At 38.3% G+C, this 17046-nt stretch overlaps 2 protein-coding genes across 7 annotated transcripts in view; one reads left to right on the forward strand and one right to left on the reverse strand.

Moving 5' to 3' along the window:
* The window catches only part of Rmi1 (RecQ mediated genome instability 1), a 63346-nt gene extending 50382 nt beyond the window's left edge, over positions 1–12964 (reverse strand). Inside the window, exons 1-3 of one of the 4 annotated variants that reach the window (XR_013438029.1) lie at positions 12416–12897; positions 7677–7836; positions 6171–6461 (exon numbers count right to left, since the gene is read on the reverse strand). The gene's annotated coding sequence lies outside the window, so the exon portion shown is untranslated. Of the gene's footprint in view, positions 1–6170; positions 7837–12415 lie in introns of those variants that run through there. The other 3 variants (XR_013438027.1, XR_013438028.1, XM_078047415.1) reach the window with 3 other exon arrangements.
* Kif27 (kinesin family member 27) overlaps positions 12538–17046 on the forward strand; it is a 91505-nt gene continuing 86996 nt past the window's right edge. For all 3 annotated transcript variants that reach the window (XM_040285624.2, XM_005340914.5, XM_078047407.1), the window contains exon 1: positions 12538–12693. The gene's annotated coding sequence lies outside the window, so the exon portion shown is untranslated. The remainder of the gene's footprint in view (positions 12694–17046) is intronic.

Below are 17046 nucleotides of genomic sequence, written 5' to 3' on the forward strand. Positions count from 1 at the left end.
GCTTTACTAATATGTAAAAGACAGAAAAGGAAATTCAGGGCTTTGTGGTGCTTCAGGTGTCACAGACCAAACTGTCTTTTCTCTTGTGCCATTGATCATAGCCTCGACTCATGATTCAAGATATCTACACTCTAATCCTGCAGAACAACTGAAGAAGCAATGAAGTTGAAGAGTACAAAGAAAGGGTTGGCAAGGAAGGCTCCTATAGCTACCACATTACATTTGTTTCCATCTCACTAACTAGAACTTGGTCAACTAACTGCCAGGGAGGCTAGGAAATTACACTGTATTCTGGATATTGGTTGCCAGCTAAACTATGTAAGGAGTATGGATGGAGATTGGGGCAGCAAGTTTTGGTGACCAGAGTATGGATTTTATAATTTTCATACCCTATCTAGACCAAGATAATTTAAATAACATTTATGTAATGGTTTTAACAGATAATGATCATCATTTTTCAGATCTGTTAGTTCATCACAAAATGATAATGTAATTCTAATATACTTGGTTTTGTGGATCTTGTATAGGGGGATAACTTCTCTTGTTGGATTTCAGGGTAGGCTGAGAACACAGAACCAGCTCCTGAAATTCCAGAAGAAAGTGGTGTTTTAGTCAGTTTTTTTCACTGCTGTGACTAAATGACCCGACCAGCACAACTGTCCTAAATTTAATTGCAAGGGCCAGAGAATGGAGGGAGGAAGAGATAAAGGAAGTGGGATGTGGAAATATGTTCCAGAAAAAATTTTCAGCTATGTTGATTCATTCCACACACTCCCTAAAAGTGATGAAACTATACGCAGCCCCCTACCAACTCCCTCCATTCAGTTTTTAAATTTTTTTCCTCATAGTGCTGGGATAGAACCCAGGGCCTCACACTTGGTAGGCAGTGTTCTACCACTGAACTACATCCCCAGGCCTTCCATTCAGTGTTTTTAAACACAGATTTCATTGGTTCTTTTTCAGTAGTCACCAACGAATTTATCTTCCTCTATAAATTCAAGTAATTTATTAAAAGTATTTTGTTAACGCCTACCAATGAAAGTAAGCAGACTGGATTTATTACCTATTGCATTGAAGGGTGTCTTAATAAGAGGATGACTTGGAAGAGGATGTAAGAAAGCAGAGTTCTCTCCAGATGGGCTGCTGTCAAAAAGATGGGGCAATTGTACCATTGGCTATCTCAAATCTTATCTATAGGGAGAGAAGACTACATCGAAGAGAAAGCTGTTATAGTAAAGAAATTGGCAGTCACATAATAGAGATAGAAGAATGTTTGGTACTTTGTGTATGACACAGTGGTCTTATTTTTGTCTGCTTGCACAAAATTATAAAATGGTTTTATTTCGTCTCAGTTTATCATGGACTCTAGTGTCCTTTTTTTTTTTTTTTGGTACTGGGGATTGAACCCAGGGGCACTAACCACTGGTGGGGGGGGGTTAAAAAATAACATAATATCAAAGACTTGTGGGAAAGGATCTTGCCGAGTTGCTTAGGGCCTCACTAAATTGCTGAAGCTGGCTTTGAATTTGCCAATCCTCCTGCCTCAGTATTCCCAGTCGCTGGGATTATAGGCATGTGCCACCGCACCGAACAGACTCTAGTATTTTTTTTTTGTGTGTGTGTGTGGTGCTGGGGATTGAACCCAGGGCCTTATGCATGCGAGGGAAGCACTCTACAGACTGAGTTATTTCCCCAACCCTCTAGTATTTCTTATGTTGGTATTGGTAGAAGAAAAAATCTGAGATGTCCTAAATTTAATTACAAGGGCCAGAGAATGGAGGGAGGAAGAGACAAAGGAAGTTCATCTGTTAACAGCTGCAGATGAAAATAAGAAAAAAGACTCTTTCATATTCCTGATGAAACCTTGACTTTAATCCCATTACAGCCAACCGTCAGAGCTACCATGCTCTGTTACATTAAAATTTCTGGACTGTTAACCAATTCAGAAACAACAGTTACTTCTCAGGGACCATCCTCATATCTCAAAGCTCTCCCTGCTTCTCATTAATCTACCTATCTTATCTATAGCTAATGGAGGTTCAGTGTAAATCACTTGTTCTGTCTTTACCCAAACTTCTGGTTATAAAAATACTCTTAGTTCTAGGTCTTCTTTTCCAGCTGCAAGTTAGTTGTGCAGAAACTCCTCCTATGACCAGGTCCTTTACCTGGCTAGCATCTGTAACAGTTTAATCAATCTTTATTTCAGAGATGTCTTGGTCTCAAGAGTTTTGGTTTAACAGTATTCTGTGAGATTGTGTTCAAAAGGAGTAAAACGGCATAACTGTGGGAGTGCCAGCCCACTTTTGCCAAGGACTACTTTTGTCATTTTTCAACCTTTAACTTCTTTCTAATTAGTGCCAAAGCAAATTAATACATTTAATTAATTAAATTCAATTCAGATTTTTTTTTTTTCTATCACAGTTCTCCTCCTCTGAAGCTAGTTGGGCAATGGCTTGATATTTAGTAAGCCACAGTATGTGACTTAGGGACTTGGCCTTCCTTTTCCTTATAACTTCCTTTCATTGTGCTTAGATTCTTTTTATTGAGTGTGGCAGGGGTTGGGGGGGTCAATTTTTAATTTTTAGATGCTATTATCAAAGACCATGACCAAGTAAGGGATTTAATCTTATTCAGGTTATTTCAATAGGAAACTGCCAACCCCTCCCTACCCCTGTCAGATCCAAAGTTAGAGTCTCTTGGCAGGGTGATTTTGTCTTAGACTTTTGTAGGAAGAGTAGGCAAGTTATGGCAGGGGTATGGGGGTGGGGAGGATTACAGGTGGGATTGGTTGCAGTCAGAAGTCTCAGCTAAACAAGAAATGTTTATCTTTGTGTCTGGCTAGTTTCAGGTGGACAAAATGGTCTAATCATTTATGAGATAAAAAATAGGGAATTGGGGTTCAATCCCCAATTAAAGAAGGGAAAAATATTGATTAATAACTTTTAAATAGATGGATTAGACTGAAAAGTCCTGAATTTACTAACAATCTGAACATCACTAAAAGAGGTTATGCAAACATTACCTACCTTCTGGTCTGTTGCAATAGGAAGTACAAAGCCCTATGTGTGAATTATTCTTGCCAGAATTTTGAACATGAATCTAATCAAGAATCTAGATCTAACTACTAGTTTGCAAGAACTATAGGAAATAGAGGAACAAGTTAAGTGAAAACAAGGATATGTTTAGCCAAATCTAGTGGGAGAAATTCTATAAGACAAATGACATAGTTTCTTTAACAAATAAATGATTTTTTCAAAAGGCAAGGATTCACAAGGAAGTGGAGAAATCAGATTCTTGGTATACTATAGGTAGGTATGTAAAATGTATAGAAAACAATATGGTGGCCCCCTTCCCCAAATTAAAAATAGAATTACCAGGGCCTGGGGGTGTAACTCAATGGTAGAGCATACTCTTAGCATGTGCAAGGCCCTGGGTTCAATTCCCAGCATTAAAAAAAAAAAAGAGAAAGAGAAAATTGCCATAGGTGTTAAAGTTTAATCTACCACTATGACAAAATGTCTGAGATAATTAATTTATAGAGAAAAGGTTTATGTTGGCTCACAGTTTGGGAGTTTTCAGTTCATGCTTTGGGTCTGTGACAATGCCATGGTCATGCAGGTAGTTCATGATAGAGAAAAATGTTTATCTCATGATAGTTTGGGACACATAAGACCCAAACTATAGCAAATGCTGCTTATTTATTTGTTCATTTTTGGTACAGGGGATTGAACTCAGGGACACTTAACTGCTGAGCTCCATCCCCTGTCCTTTTTATTTCTTATTTTGAGACAAGATCTCACTAAGTCACTAAGGATGGCTTTGAACTTGTTATCATCCTGTCTTAGCATCTATAATTGATAGGATTACACGTGTGTACCATCTTGCCTAGCTTCAAATGCTGCTTAGTAGATGAAAATGTCATCTCTAATATAGCTAGATTGTCACTTAAGACCAGAATATTTCAAACTGCAATCCATCAGTAGTCTATGAAATCATTTTTTTTTCTTGGTGCTGGCAGATTGAATACAGGGCCTTGTGCATGCTAAGCACATGCTCTACCCTTTAGCTTTACCCCTAACCCCAGCTGAATCAGTTTAGAGGGTGGTAATCAACATTAAGAAAAGACAGAAGATAAGTATTATTTCATGAAACTTTTCACATATATGTGTGTAAGTGTATTGAATCATGGAGTCAAATGGATTTCTGATGGTGGCTCAAGTTTAACAAAAGTTCTTTAAAATTTTTACTTGTAGAAGAACACAATGTCTTTATTTATTTATTTATTTTTATGTGGTGCTGAGGATTGAACCAAGTGCCTCACACATGCTAGACAAGCACTCTAGCTATAACCCCAGCCCATCAATAAAATTCGAAAGCCAGGCCTGTTTTCTCGGAGTGGAATGCTGACTCTTTTCTCATCTTCCAAGATTCCCCTCATGATGAGTGAAGATTGTAGTTGTATAGTTCATAAGGCCTAACAAATTCACTTGGGATGGATTGACAGGATCCATGCTCCCTGTTTCATTAGGAAAGCTAAACTTCTGTACACTAAACTAAGGAGCCAAAGAAAAATGAGGGCACAGAAACTTTTGTAAGCATAAAGAGTCTTCTCTCTGCTAAATAAATGGAGGGAAAAATCAATAAACACTATATCAACATTAAAGGATACTTAAAGTGGAAGAAGAGGTGTCAACTATTGATTCCTTAATATGCACTGCCTTTTCTGGAACTAGCGTTTCTGAGAATGTGGGGAGGAAAGAAGTTTTAGGGGGAAAGAACAAATTTTTAAAAATTTGGGTCACCTATAATCTTCTGTTGGTTGTTGCTTCTTTGCTCAAATGGACTGATCACAGATGTTTTCTGTAAGGCAGGAATCCCAAAGGTCCTCCCTCATAGTGTGTAGATAGAATTCTTCCAAGAACTTGTAAGATTGACCATCTCTGGAAAGGGAGCTTAGCACAGGCTTGATTTCTTCCTTTAGCACTAACTAAGCCCAGTGCCTCCCAATATCTCTTGCAGCTGGGGAAGCCAGTCTTGCATCCCAGAAGCCAGTCCTCAGGATCTTTACCCAGTTAAGCAGTGGGAATACATACTGCTCCATTCCAAGGCCCTCTCCCTGTACTGCCATTCAGTTGCTTGGCTCCCATCTCAAGAGGAATAGCAGCAGATCAGCTTCTTCCCTTATAGTCATGCTTACCAGAAGGCCAGTTACCCCTTTTTGAGGCTCTGCAGGTCACTCCCCCCTACCCCCCCAACCCCGCCTCGGAAAGAAGGGTGGTATCAGGGATTGAACCTAGGGGCACTTAACTACTGAGTTAACATCCCCAGCCATTTTTATTTTTTTATTTTGAGACAGGGTCTTGCTAAGTTGTTTAAGGCCCCTGCTAAGTTGCTGAGGTTCATGTTGAACTTGAGATCCTCCTACTTCAACCCCTTGAGCCACTGGAATTACAGCTGTGCACCACTGCACATGGCTCTGCTGGTCATTCTTACACTGCTTTGACATAGAAAGGTTGCCTCTCACTCTCTAACCCACAAAACCCAAGACCCTTTTTCTGCTGTAAGTCGTAAAAGAGACTGGCATTCACTTTACAATGTGGAGTACTTAAGTAATCCCTTCTCTTTATCTTGGATTCAAAATACCAACTTTGGGGATAGGGAAATGTTTCATTCAAATGCTGTTAGATATTTGTTGACCACCTCTTCAAATTGTGACTTCTTGAGAATTTCCACTGAGCCTTCAAACCTAAATTGTTACTTTTATTTATTGAGGCTTTGTCAGCAAGCCAGTTGTCTGTCCTATGAATTCATAGTCCCATGTATGATACACTTGTTGCTCGCTCATTTTCCTTCTTTCTTAAATGAGTTCTAAAAATGCAACATAATGAATTCACTTATTTTTTAAAGATATTTTTAGTTGTAGATGGACACAATGCTTTTATTTATTTTTATGTGGTATTGAGGATCAAACCCAGTTCCTCACACATGCTAGTCAAGTGCTCTACCACTGAGCTACAACTCCAGCCCCTACTTCTTTTAATTTTTAAAATTCAAAATAATTAGTTAATGAATCATCTTTTTTCCTGACTTTCACACCTAAGTTTCATAATGGAAGTGTTACCAAAAGCTTGGTCCTTGTCCCCAATCCCAATCCAGTAACAAGGACACAGTTTTGAAAAAAAGAAAAAAAAGTTTTATTGCTTTGCTAGCAAAGGAGAAACACAGGTGGGACCCCTGTCCTAAAGCCTGTGATTCTGTCCATCAGCATGAACAAGGGGCTTTTAAAGAGGTGATTCAAAGGTAATTCCACGTGTTCCTTTTGGAGTTGTAATTCACTTGTTAATTTCTGAGATCTTCTGGAACCATTCTCAAAGTCTAGATTACTTCATTCCTATAGTGGGTGTGTACTCAAGGATAGATAAATCTGCCTTAAATGGGGAGGAAAGGTAATCTCGTTTCCCCTGAAATTAGAGAAGGGAGAGAAATTAGGGAGGAGCATTGACAGAGGAAGAGAAAGAAATATGTCCATTTAAAAAATAAGTTGAAATGGCAGAGCAGCAAGGGCTATATTCAAAGCATAAAGTGGACCATTGTTACATTTCCCCACTGTCAATTTCTACATTCCATTCTATTGAAAAATGGACAACGACATCTCCAAGCTGCTTTCTGCTGAAAGAAAGTGAAATTGGGGAAATAACCCAAAGTCCTTGTTTTATATTGGGTGAGTTATGGACAGTTGAGGGTATTCAGCATCAGGGCTGTCAGGAGGTCCACACTGGCAGATGGCAGGTGACTGGACAAAGCATTCAAAGGGCAGAGATTATGCTAAGACAACAATAAACAAGAAAGCAAAGCATTACTTTTTTTGGTAAACAATTAACACAAAAGCAATTAGTATTTAAGCCAGTCTCTGAAAACCATGAAGACAGTAACTCATAACCATGTCAGTGAAAAACAGATCAAGTATATCATTGTAGGAGGTTAGAAAGATTTGTAAGGTTATGAGATCAGGCTCAAATTAACTCAGGACAAACTGTGACTCTAGAGTCCTTTGTGATCATTATTATTAGACACTCCTACATAAGAACCCTTCCTTTATAGCCTCTAGCTTTACTCACTTTTGGTAGGGCTCACACAAGCTTATATTTTAAGTTACATTAAAAAACAAAATCCCACACTCTTTTTCCTTTTAAATGTCCATGTAAGACTGTGTTTAGGCTATACTCTCCTGCCAGTTGTTTAAAGACCAAGTTGGTCAAAACTGACTTTGTTCCTATCTACTCTTTTTTAAAAATTTATTTTTTAGTTTTAGGTGGACACAATATCTTTATTTTATTTTTAGTTGGTGCTGAGGATCAAACCAGTGCCTCATATGTGCTAAGCGAGAATTCTACCACTTGAGCCACAATCCCAGTCCACTATCTACTCAGCTGAGATTCATCAGAGATTACTCTTGGAGACATGTGTGAAGCCTTTTGGCTCCTTTAGCTTTCCTCTACCAGTGGAGTCGTCTGCCAGGATAGGTCAGAGTCTTGGCTGACCATGTGGCTTCTCTTGGAAGCATCAGTGATATTTCCATCTCTAATAACCCTCCTATTTGCAGAATGTGCACTGTTTGGCTTCTGGTTCTCTAGAGTCCTCTCCATCTCCCTGGATCAGTACATCAGGTTACTCACCAGAGTTGCAGGGCCCAGAAAGGGGTCCCATCATTCTCTGGGTCCTGGCTGACCTTAGAGGGCAAGGGCCAAAATGTTGACTGCTCTTTCCTTGGCCCTTTTACTTCCTTGACTTTGTTCTCCAAGATTTTCGTTCTAAACATCCAGTAGTTTCACCAGTCTTAAAGTGGGAGTAATAGATTACAACTTAAACATTTATAATTTTACAGTTACCCCTTTCACTTAATCGGGGTCAATACTATAAGTCATCATTATATCATATCTGTCCTACAGCTGATGGCTTATTATCTCAAATTAACTCAGGTTGTTTTATTAGAAGCAGTATCTCTGCCAAACCCTAACAGGCAAAAATTATAAAGCTTACAAGGAAAATACAAAATGAAATTAATAGAGCAAAAACATATTAGTTTGTGTAACAGCTATGAACCAAGTAAAATGATTTTTATAATCTAAAACCTTTACTTATTATATCACCTATTTGATATCACAGGAATCTTTACAACAAAATTCAATCTTTTGAATACAACTCTAAATGAGCTCAAGTCTAGCTTAATTTTGAGCCATTCTAACATGGAATAAAGTGGAAGGCAGAGCCTTATTTCAGATAAGGCGGGGTTCTTGACAAATAACACAATACAACATTACATTTGAAACATGAATCAAAGGCTAAGAGAGCTTTTAACTTTCTTTTTTGGAAAAAGTGGCAAAGGCTTCTATGTTTTACAATGTTATCTCTAAACAGATCAGGCTTTCCTTACTTCCTTCCAAAAACACATTTAAATTCCTATTCCAGTGTGAAGAATAACACAAAATTGTATATATAACAACAAAATTGTATATATAACAACAAAATTGTATATATTGACAACAGGTTGCTTTTATACAGCTATAAAACATCAAATTACATGAATAAACACCAAACAAATTTGTTATTTCTATACAAATATGAGTCTATTGCTACAGATAATTTTATTTTGGAAAATACCAAATTGGTAAAGTGCTGTTCCCTAAGCTTTACATTTAACTAAGTTTAACTTTTAAAGTACAATTTAAAATCCATAGTGTACGGGTAACAATAATCACAGGTCTGTAGGGGTTAGCAGTACTAGCAAAAATCAAAGGACAGCCTTAAATCTCTTATACATTTAGGAAATAGTGTTAATGATCAGAAATAAACTTAGTCAAAGCAAACAGATCTAGGACAGGTCTTCAAATGAGAGTGTAACCCTTCTATGTGATATATAATATATAAAAGAGCATTTATTGGTTAACATGCCAGTAAATTTGGATAAACTTTCATTTTATAAACTTACAAAACACTCAGACAAGACTCAGAAAAATATAGTTCTCAGATGTATACATATATCTAGTTATATATATTTAGGGTATCAACTACATTGATATAACGTAAAATAATAATTGTTTGATTAACCAGTTACAAAGTAATCATTTGAGAGTTTTTAAAGAGGTACAAACTCAGTACATTAAAGTTCAAATAACTTTGTGCTAATTATAGTCAGTTTAATCAGAATTTTTTGGGGGATTTACCTTCTGCAACTTACTTAGACATTCTCAGCTTGTTTACGTCCTTAGTTCTGACCTCTCTTTCATCTCGGACTTTAGCACAAGAATATTACTTTCCCAGACAAAATGCTTTCTCATCCAGAAATATTTCTTTTACTTTCCAATTTTACATACTAAAATATTTCCATACCTATAACTTTATTTTTTCTAGTTTTGGACCCTTTCTTAAATTCATATTCTGAAACAATCCTTATGAATGTTATCTGTGCATTTAAATTTGCACAACATGTTTCATACAATGAGAAGGCTGGACAATCCAGCATATACAAAAACTGCTCTAATCTTTCTTTCTCCCTGGTGGCATTCAAGGGGTTGGAGCACAGGATATTTTTAAGCCTGACATATCTCCCTTATCATTATCACAATGCCATCAACTTTAAGTGAATTCCCCACTGTCAATTGTACCCAGAAGTTCCTTTGAGGCCTTTTTCTTGTACTTGGCATATAGATATTCAATGGAGGAGTCCCTTTCCATCCTTTTCTTTTTTTTTTCCCCTTTTTTATTTGGCTTTATTCACTTAACGTAATGTTTTCAAAATTCATTGATGCTATAGCATGCATCCCTGTTATTATTATTATTTTATTAGCTACACATGATATTACAATGATCTTGGCAATTCATACATTTGAATCAATTGGGGTATAATTTCTCATTTTTCTGATTGTACAGATTGCAGAATCACACTGGTCATAGAGTCACCTATGTACATACAGCAATCATAGTGTCTATTCTATTCTGCTGCCCTTCCTATCCCCCCTTCCCCTTCCCTCCCCTCCCATCATTTCTCTCTATCCAATCTAATGTGACACACTTTTTTTTTCTTTTTCTCCTCACAACATCATACATGTATTCTGTATAACGATGAGGGTCTCCTTCCATTTTCCGTGCAACTCCCTTTCTCCCTCCTTTTCCCTCCCACCTCTCTTCCCTATTTAGTGGTAATCTTCTCTCCATCCTTTTCTTTAAGCTTCCTTGAAGATCCCTTTGCAGAGGCTGCCTACAAAACACCTGTCAGTCTTAGTTTCTGTCTTTTTTGGGGCTGGGGGAGGGGATTCTGCCAGTCTTCCAAGGCATTTAGTTTGATGGGATACTATTATAGCAAGAATTGCTTTGCCTCAGTGATGAATATCCCCTGGCCAAATGAGATGTCTTGTCAGATCTTAAAAAGGGAGACTATTCCTGTTCCCACGTCATGAACTGACAGTGCTGGAACCTACAGCCACATCTTTATGGCCAGTAGCCTCCTCCACACACACATCCACTATGGGCAAAGGGGGCTGAACATCAGGGCAGAGGCCAGGTTCTCTTTACGCATTTTTCTACAGTCCAGGCAGCTTTTCAGGGATTTTTTTTTTTTTTAACCCAGCTTAGGGCTAGTGTCCTTGACCCACAGTGAGATTGTTCTGTGGCTGCCTAGGGCCAGGCTGAGAAACAGGACTGAGAGTGCCAGCACTGGGTTTAGAAGATTTAAATATTTTTTTTTAAACACTTTATTTATTTATTTTTATTTATTTTTTTATTGGTTGTTCAAAACATTACAAAGCTCTTGACATATCATATTTCATACATTAGAATCAAGTTGGTTATGAACTCCCAATTTTACCCCAAATACAGATTGCAGAATCACATCGGTTACACATCCACATTTTTACATAATGCCCTATTAGTAACTGTTGTATTCTGCTACCTTTCCTATCCTCAACTATCCACTTTCTTCTGGTGTGCTGCTATCCTTGCTATCCTTTTGGCACCTTCAACTTAGTTCCTGACTGTTAAAACCCATTATTATACAACTGCATAAATGTCTGGTACATACAGAATCTCTTTCATATATTAAACCTTGATAGAAGAACCTCAACTTTGAGATTGTATAATAATCTGGAAAAAAATTAAAAGACCAAATTGTGTTACAGTAAACTATCTTTCTCTTCAGCTTATACCTATAGGTGGACCATTCAGACAAGATCTCTCTGTTCAAGAGACTACTAGTAAGATCAACACAGCATGGCCTATATCTTAAAGGGCTAGTCACAATACAAAAAATACAGACAAGAGAGGATCACCAAAACCAGGGCTAACAGATAGGAACCTTTAAAACAGACAGACCTGCACATACAGATTTCTTCCATTTACTTTATCTTTGGCAGACCAACTCCAACTGCAAGAGTGCATAATAATCCAGAAAGCTATTCAAAGGCCAGATCATTAACAGTAAAACATTATCTTAGACAGGCTTATACTTATAGGGGGCCCTGCAACTTCCTTTACCTTTGACAGACCAACTTCAATCATAAGATTGTACAAAAAATAAACACAGACAACCAGAGAGAAGCATCCAAACTATGGCTGGCAGATGGGAACCTTTAAACTGACCAGCCAAAATCTTTCCCAAGACACTACCTATTATTAGATCAATGCAGTATTGACCACATCTTAAAATGGGCAGAAACAGATACAAACAAAACAAAAACACAGACAACAGAGGGAATTCCCCAAAACAAGGCCAACAAACAGATTTGAGAACTTAAACCAGAAAGGAGTAAATATCCCTAGGTTCTCAAGTCTTGCTTAACCATGACTCCTACAGCAGTGGCACCACAGAAGTCCCCATAAAGAGGAACCAGATTGTAGACTCAAGGGTCTCCGCATGCACACCAGATGGCCAAGGGTGTCCTGACTTCACTGAGTTCAGTTTCCTTTTTCTAAAAGTGGACTAGGATGGAGCAACCTGTAGCATTTAGGAGTTCCCAGAACCAAAAGGAGCTTCCGCAATTAATGAAAAGGTAGTAAACTCCCTTTACTCACAGCAATAGCTTCTCCAGACCGAGGCAAACTCACCCTATCTCCTAACTCTCTTGCACCAACCCATTAAGTTTCTGAATCACGTTGGGCTAGGGGGTAATCACACTACTGTGATTTCCCCCACGATCTGTGATTTCTTCCCCTCTGCGTGTTAATAGTTGTATGCGGTTTTTCTTCTGCCAGTTCATTCCATCGAACCTTCAGAAGGGGAAGGAGAGTATTCCTTTCGCCCTAAACAGTAATCACCAAGGAACTATAAACTTTAAAATGGTTTATGTTTTGAAAATTTTACCTTAAAAAAATTAGTACGCGCATTCATTTTACAGGCCCCTGCGGAGCAATTCACACTCACCACTTAAACAAGCACGTCCACCGCCTTAGCGGGTTTCAGCTGGGGTTGGCAGCGACCCTCAAGAGGCGGGCCCCTTGGGGGATGTAGGGGTCCGGCGTTACGCCACGGGGGGGCGGGGCTTGGGGCGGGGCGCAGTGGCCTCGAGGAGGCGGTCCAGCGGCGGTCCGCGCCTGTTGCCGTGAGAACCCGTGACAACAAAGGCGCAGGCGGCGGCGACCCGGCGAGCTGAGCCGAGGAGTCCTGCGCTCGCCGCCGGAGACCCGGGTTTTCCCGAGCCGGTCAGTGTACTGTGGGCCGGGCCGGGCCGGGCGGGGCGAGAAAGCGGGGCGCCACCCCGCTCTCGGCGTCTCTGCGTCCCCTCCTCCTGCCCGCGGGGCGGGGCCCACCGTTGGGAAGAGGGGCTGCTAGCCGGGAGTCGGGGCCGCCGCTGGCAGGGGGCGGTTGGTGTGCCGGAAACGACCGGAGTCCTTACTGGGAGCCCGGTGAGCCGCCGGAGATAGAGCGGCGCTTCCGGAGGGTAGTTGGGTGCCCCAGAGGTGGAAAGGCCGGCGGAATGGGGCCAGAGTACGTCTTGGATTTGTATGTCTCACTGCGAGATGTGAGGAGGGTCGGGAAGACCCTTCGTCTTTTTGTCGCAGGCCTCCTTTTCCCGTCGTAGAGATTGAAACTTTGTTTTGTCGCAAAACTCTTTTTTTTTTTTTTTTCCGTTTTAAGAGGTTGAAACTGAGGCATTCAAGCACTGTGGAAACCTCAAAGCATCCCTCAGTAGAAGGTGATAATGGAAAAAAGAGGGTACCCAGATTCTTTCTTTGAAACACTTCTTAAATAACACCGCCTTCTCTAATTTTAATAAAATCTTCCCCCTTTTTACTTATTTTTGCATTTGAGGCCTTTTATGAGATCCTTATACGATTCACTATCCATCTGCTGGGAGGTTTCTTACGAAAATATTAAAATTAACAAACCACAATTTTTAGACAGCCATTACTTTCTGAGAAACCAAGAGCATTAAGATGGCACTGGTAGTTGGAGACACCCTCATCAGTGACATGGGGGGTCAAATCAATACTGCTCTTGCTTTTGTTCACACATAAAATACCTATTGACCCTAAATATTACTAGCTTATCAGATTGCTTTCTTTTTTTACATCTATAACCAATAATACATATGTATCTGATGACTGTAATCAGAATCTGAAGACATACTACTGGTTTAAACCTTGATTTCTTGACAGTTTACAAGCCTTATATTTATGAACCATTATTATTTTTTAATGATTAGGTGAATTTCAATTGCCTAGGTGGCCAAATTTGTATATAGATATTCCCATCATAATAGCAAAAAAGTGAAAAAATCCTAGTTACATTTGATTTTTTTATTATTAATTTCATTGAAAGCAGTTAGGTTTGGCTTACCAAAGACCATAATTTTTGTTTTAATTTTTATGTGATGGCATAAAAATTAAAATGATATGTATGATACAGACTTCAGTTGTAGGTGTTCACAGACATTTGAAAGAATCAACTCAGCATCCCTAAAGTCTGGAAAAATTTCCAATGCCAAATGATTTTTGGAGTCCTTCAGGATCCAAGAAGGAATTTACCATACACGGGAGTATTATTTTCTGCTGCAGAATTTCTTTAGAATGATTAAAACTGGCAAGATTGCCATCTCTTTATTTTGGCTGTAAAGGATAGCTTGTTGGCTCTGTTTGGAATTTACAGCCCAAGGGACCTAGTATTGTCATACTCTCAATGGGATCCTAGTAGCATGATGTAAATGGTTTTTGTTGTGATCCTTTTCAAATTGTCTACTTAGAATTATAAATGCATGGTACTGCTGCAGAATTTTTAAATAGGCTAGTGAATATTAAATATGTTGTCATTAACATCTTCATAGCAGCAGTATGTAAAATGTTATTTTGTGTCCAGTAGCCTGCTGGTATAATGATAGTGTTCAAAATACAGCTTTTGCAAAGAATCTAGCCTGATACCCAAATGATTACTTTGCATTATCTGTACTCAAACACTGTCATAGATACTTGTTACATTTTTTAGAGTTTGTATATAGTATATACTTTATCCTATCAAGATTGTGAAAATGGATGTACAAGTTTTTATGCAAATGTGGCAATAGAATTGCCTGTTTTTAACTTTTTGAGGAACTGCTAGTCTGTTAGTCTGTTTTCCAAAACAGCTGTACCATGTTACATTCCCACCAGGAATGTTCCAATTTCTCTACACCCTCACCAATGCTTATTATAATCTTCTTTGTTAATAGTCTTGCTAGTGGTTGTGGAGTTGTATCTCATGATTTTAACTGCATTTCTCTGATAGCTAATGATGTTGAGTGTCTTCTTATGTGCTTTTGGACATTTGTATGTCTTCTTTGATGAACTGCCTTTTCAGATCCTTTGCCCATTTTGAAATGGCTTTTTAAAGTCTTTGAGTTGTAATAGTTCTTATTCACTTATTTACTTATTTTTATTTTATTTGTTCTTTTTAGTTATATATGAGACAGTACAGTATATTTTGACATTTGTATACAAACATAGAGTATATCTTTTTGTAATTAGGATCTCAGTCTTGTGGTTGTACATAATGTGGAGCTTCACTGTGTAATAATTCTTTTTAGGGGGGAGGGGTACTGGGGATTGAACTCTGGGGCACTAGACCATTGAGCCACATCCCAGGCCCTATTTTGTATTTTATTTATAGACAGGGTCTCATTGAGTTGCGAAGCACCTCACTTTTGCTTTGAACTGGTGATCCTCCTGCCTCAGCTGCTGGAATTAACAGGCATGTGCCACTGCGACCACCTGTAATAATTCTTCTTTTTTTTAAAGAGAGAGAGAGAGAGAGAGAGAGAGAGAGAGAGAGAGAATTAATATTTATTTTTCAGTTCTTGGCAGACACAACATCTTTGTTTGTATGTGGTGCTGAGGATCGAACCCGGGCTGCACGCATGCCAGGCAAGCGCGCTACCACTTGAGCCACATCCCCAGCCCTGTAATAATTCTTTATATAGTCTAGATGGAAGGTCTCATATTAGATTATGACTTGCAAATGTTTTCTTCTCTTCACTGAGCCACCAGCTGCCTCCTTTCCTTCTTTTTTTTTTTTTCCTTCCTTCTTCCTCCTATTACTAGGGATGGAACCCAGGAATGCTCTACCACTGAGCTATATCTCCAGCCCTTTTTAGATTGAGACACAGTCTCAATAAGTTGCTGAGGAGTGACCTTGAATTTGTGATCCTCCTACCTCAGTCTCCTGAGTAGCTGGAATTACAGGTCTGTGCCTCTGTGCCCAGTGTTTTTTCTCTTTCTTGATGGAGTCCTTTGAGGCACATAGTTTTTAAGTATTTTTTCATTTAAAGTTTGTATATATTTTTTTAAATTGCTTTTGCTTTTTGGTGCTATATCTGAGAAATCATTGCCAAATCCCAGGTCTCGAAGAGTTACTCTGTGTTTACTTTTAAAAATTTTAGATCTGGGGATATAGCTCATTCAGTAGAGTGCTTGCCTCACATGCACAAAGGCCTGGGTTCAATCTGCAGCACAAAAAGAAAAAAAAATTATAGTTGCAGCTGTTAAATAAAAACCTAAAAGTCTGTGATTCATTTTGGTATTTCATATATATATATGTGTGTGTATATATATATATATATTTCATATATATATAAATATATATTTATATAAATTCAATATGTATATATGAATGAATTCCAACTTCATTCTTATACAGAGGATATTCATTATTTGTTGAAAAAAACTGTTATTTCCCCATTGAATTATCTTAGCACCCCATTGAAAATAAGTTTTTGTAAACAAGCCTGTTTATTTATTTATTTATTTATTTTAAAAAATATCTTTATTTTGTTTATTTATAAATATTTTATGTGGTGCTGAGGATTGAACCCAGTGCCTCACAAGTGCAAGGCAGGCGCTCTGCCACTGAGCCCCAGTCACAGCCCCAGTGGGTTTATTTTTGGATTCTTAGTTCAGTTGTGTTGATCTATATGTCCTATGCCAGTAACACATTGTTTTGTTTTTTTATACTTTTATTTTATTTATTTATTTTAATGTGATGCTGAGGATTGAACCCAGTGCCTTCACACCCAGTGCTGGCAAGTGCTCTACCACAGAGCCACAACCCCAGCCCACCACATTGTTTTGATTATTGTTGCTTGGTTTTAAAATTAAGGAAGTGTGAGTTCTACTTTATTGTACTTTTTCAAGATTGTTTTAGCTTCTCTGTGTCCTATGAGTTTCTATAAATTTCAGGATTAGTTTGTCAATTTCTTCAAAGAAGTCAGCTGGCATTTTGATTAAATTGATATGGGGAATGTTCACATCTTAGCACTATTAAGCCTTCCAGTCCATAAAGGTAGGACTTTTGTCATTTGTTTAGATCTTCTTTTATATTCTTTTAGCAATACTTTGTAGTTTTCAGGTATATATTTTACATATCTCTTAAGTTTATTCCTAAGTATTTTGTTCTTTTTGATGCTAATTATGAATAAAATTGTTTTCTTAATTTTCAGGATGTTTATTGTCAAGTTTAGTTGCCAGTTTATTATTTATTTATTTATTTATTTATTTTTTAGCAGGGATTGAGCCCGGGAAACCTTA

The sequence above is a fragment of the Ictidomys tridecemlineatus genome, chromosome 4, assembly GCF_052094955.1.
Source record: "Ictidomys tridecemlineatus isolate mIctTri1 chromosome 4, mIctTri1.hap1, whole genome shotgun sequence".
Taxonomy (NCBI): Eukaryota; Metazoa; Chordata; class Mammalia; order Rodentia; family Sciuridae; genus Ictidomys; species Ictidomys tridecemlineatus.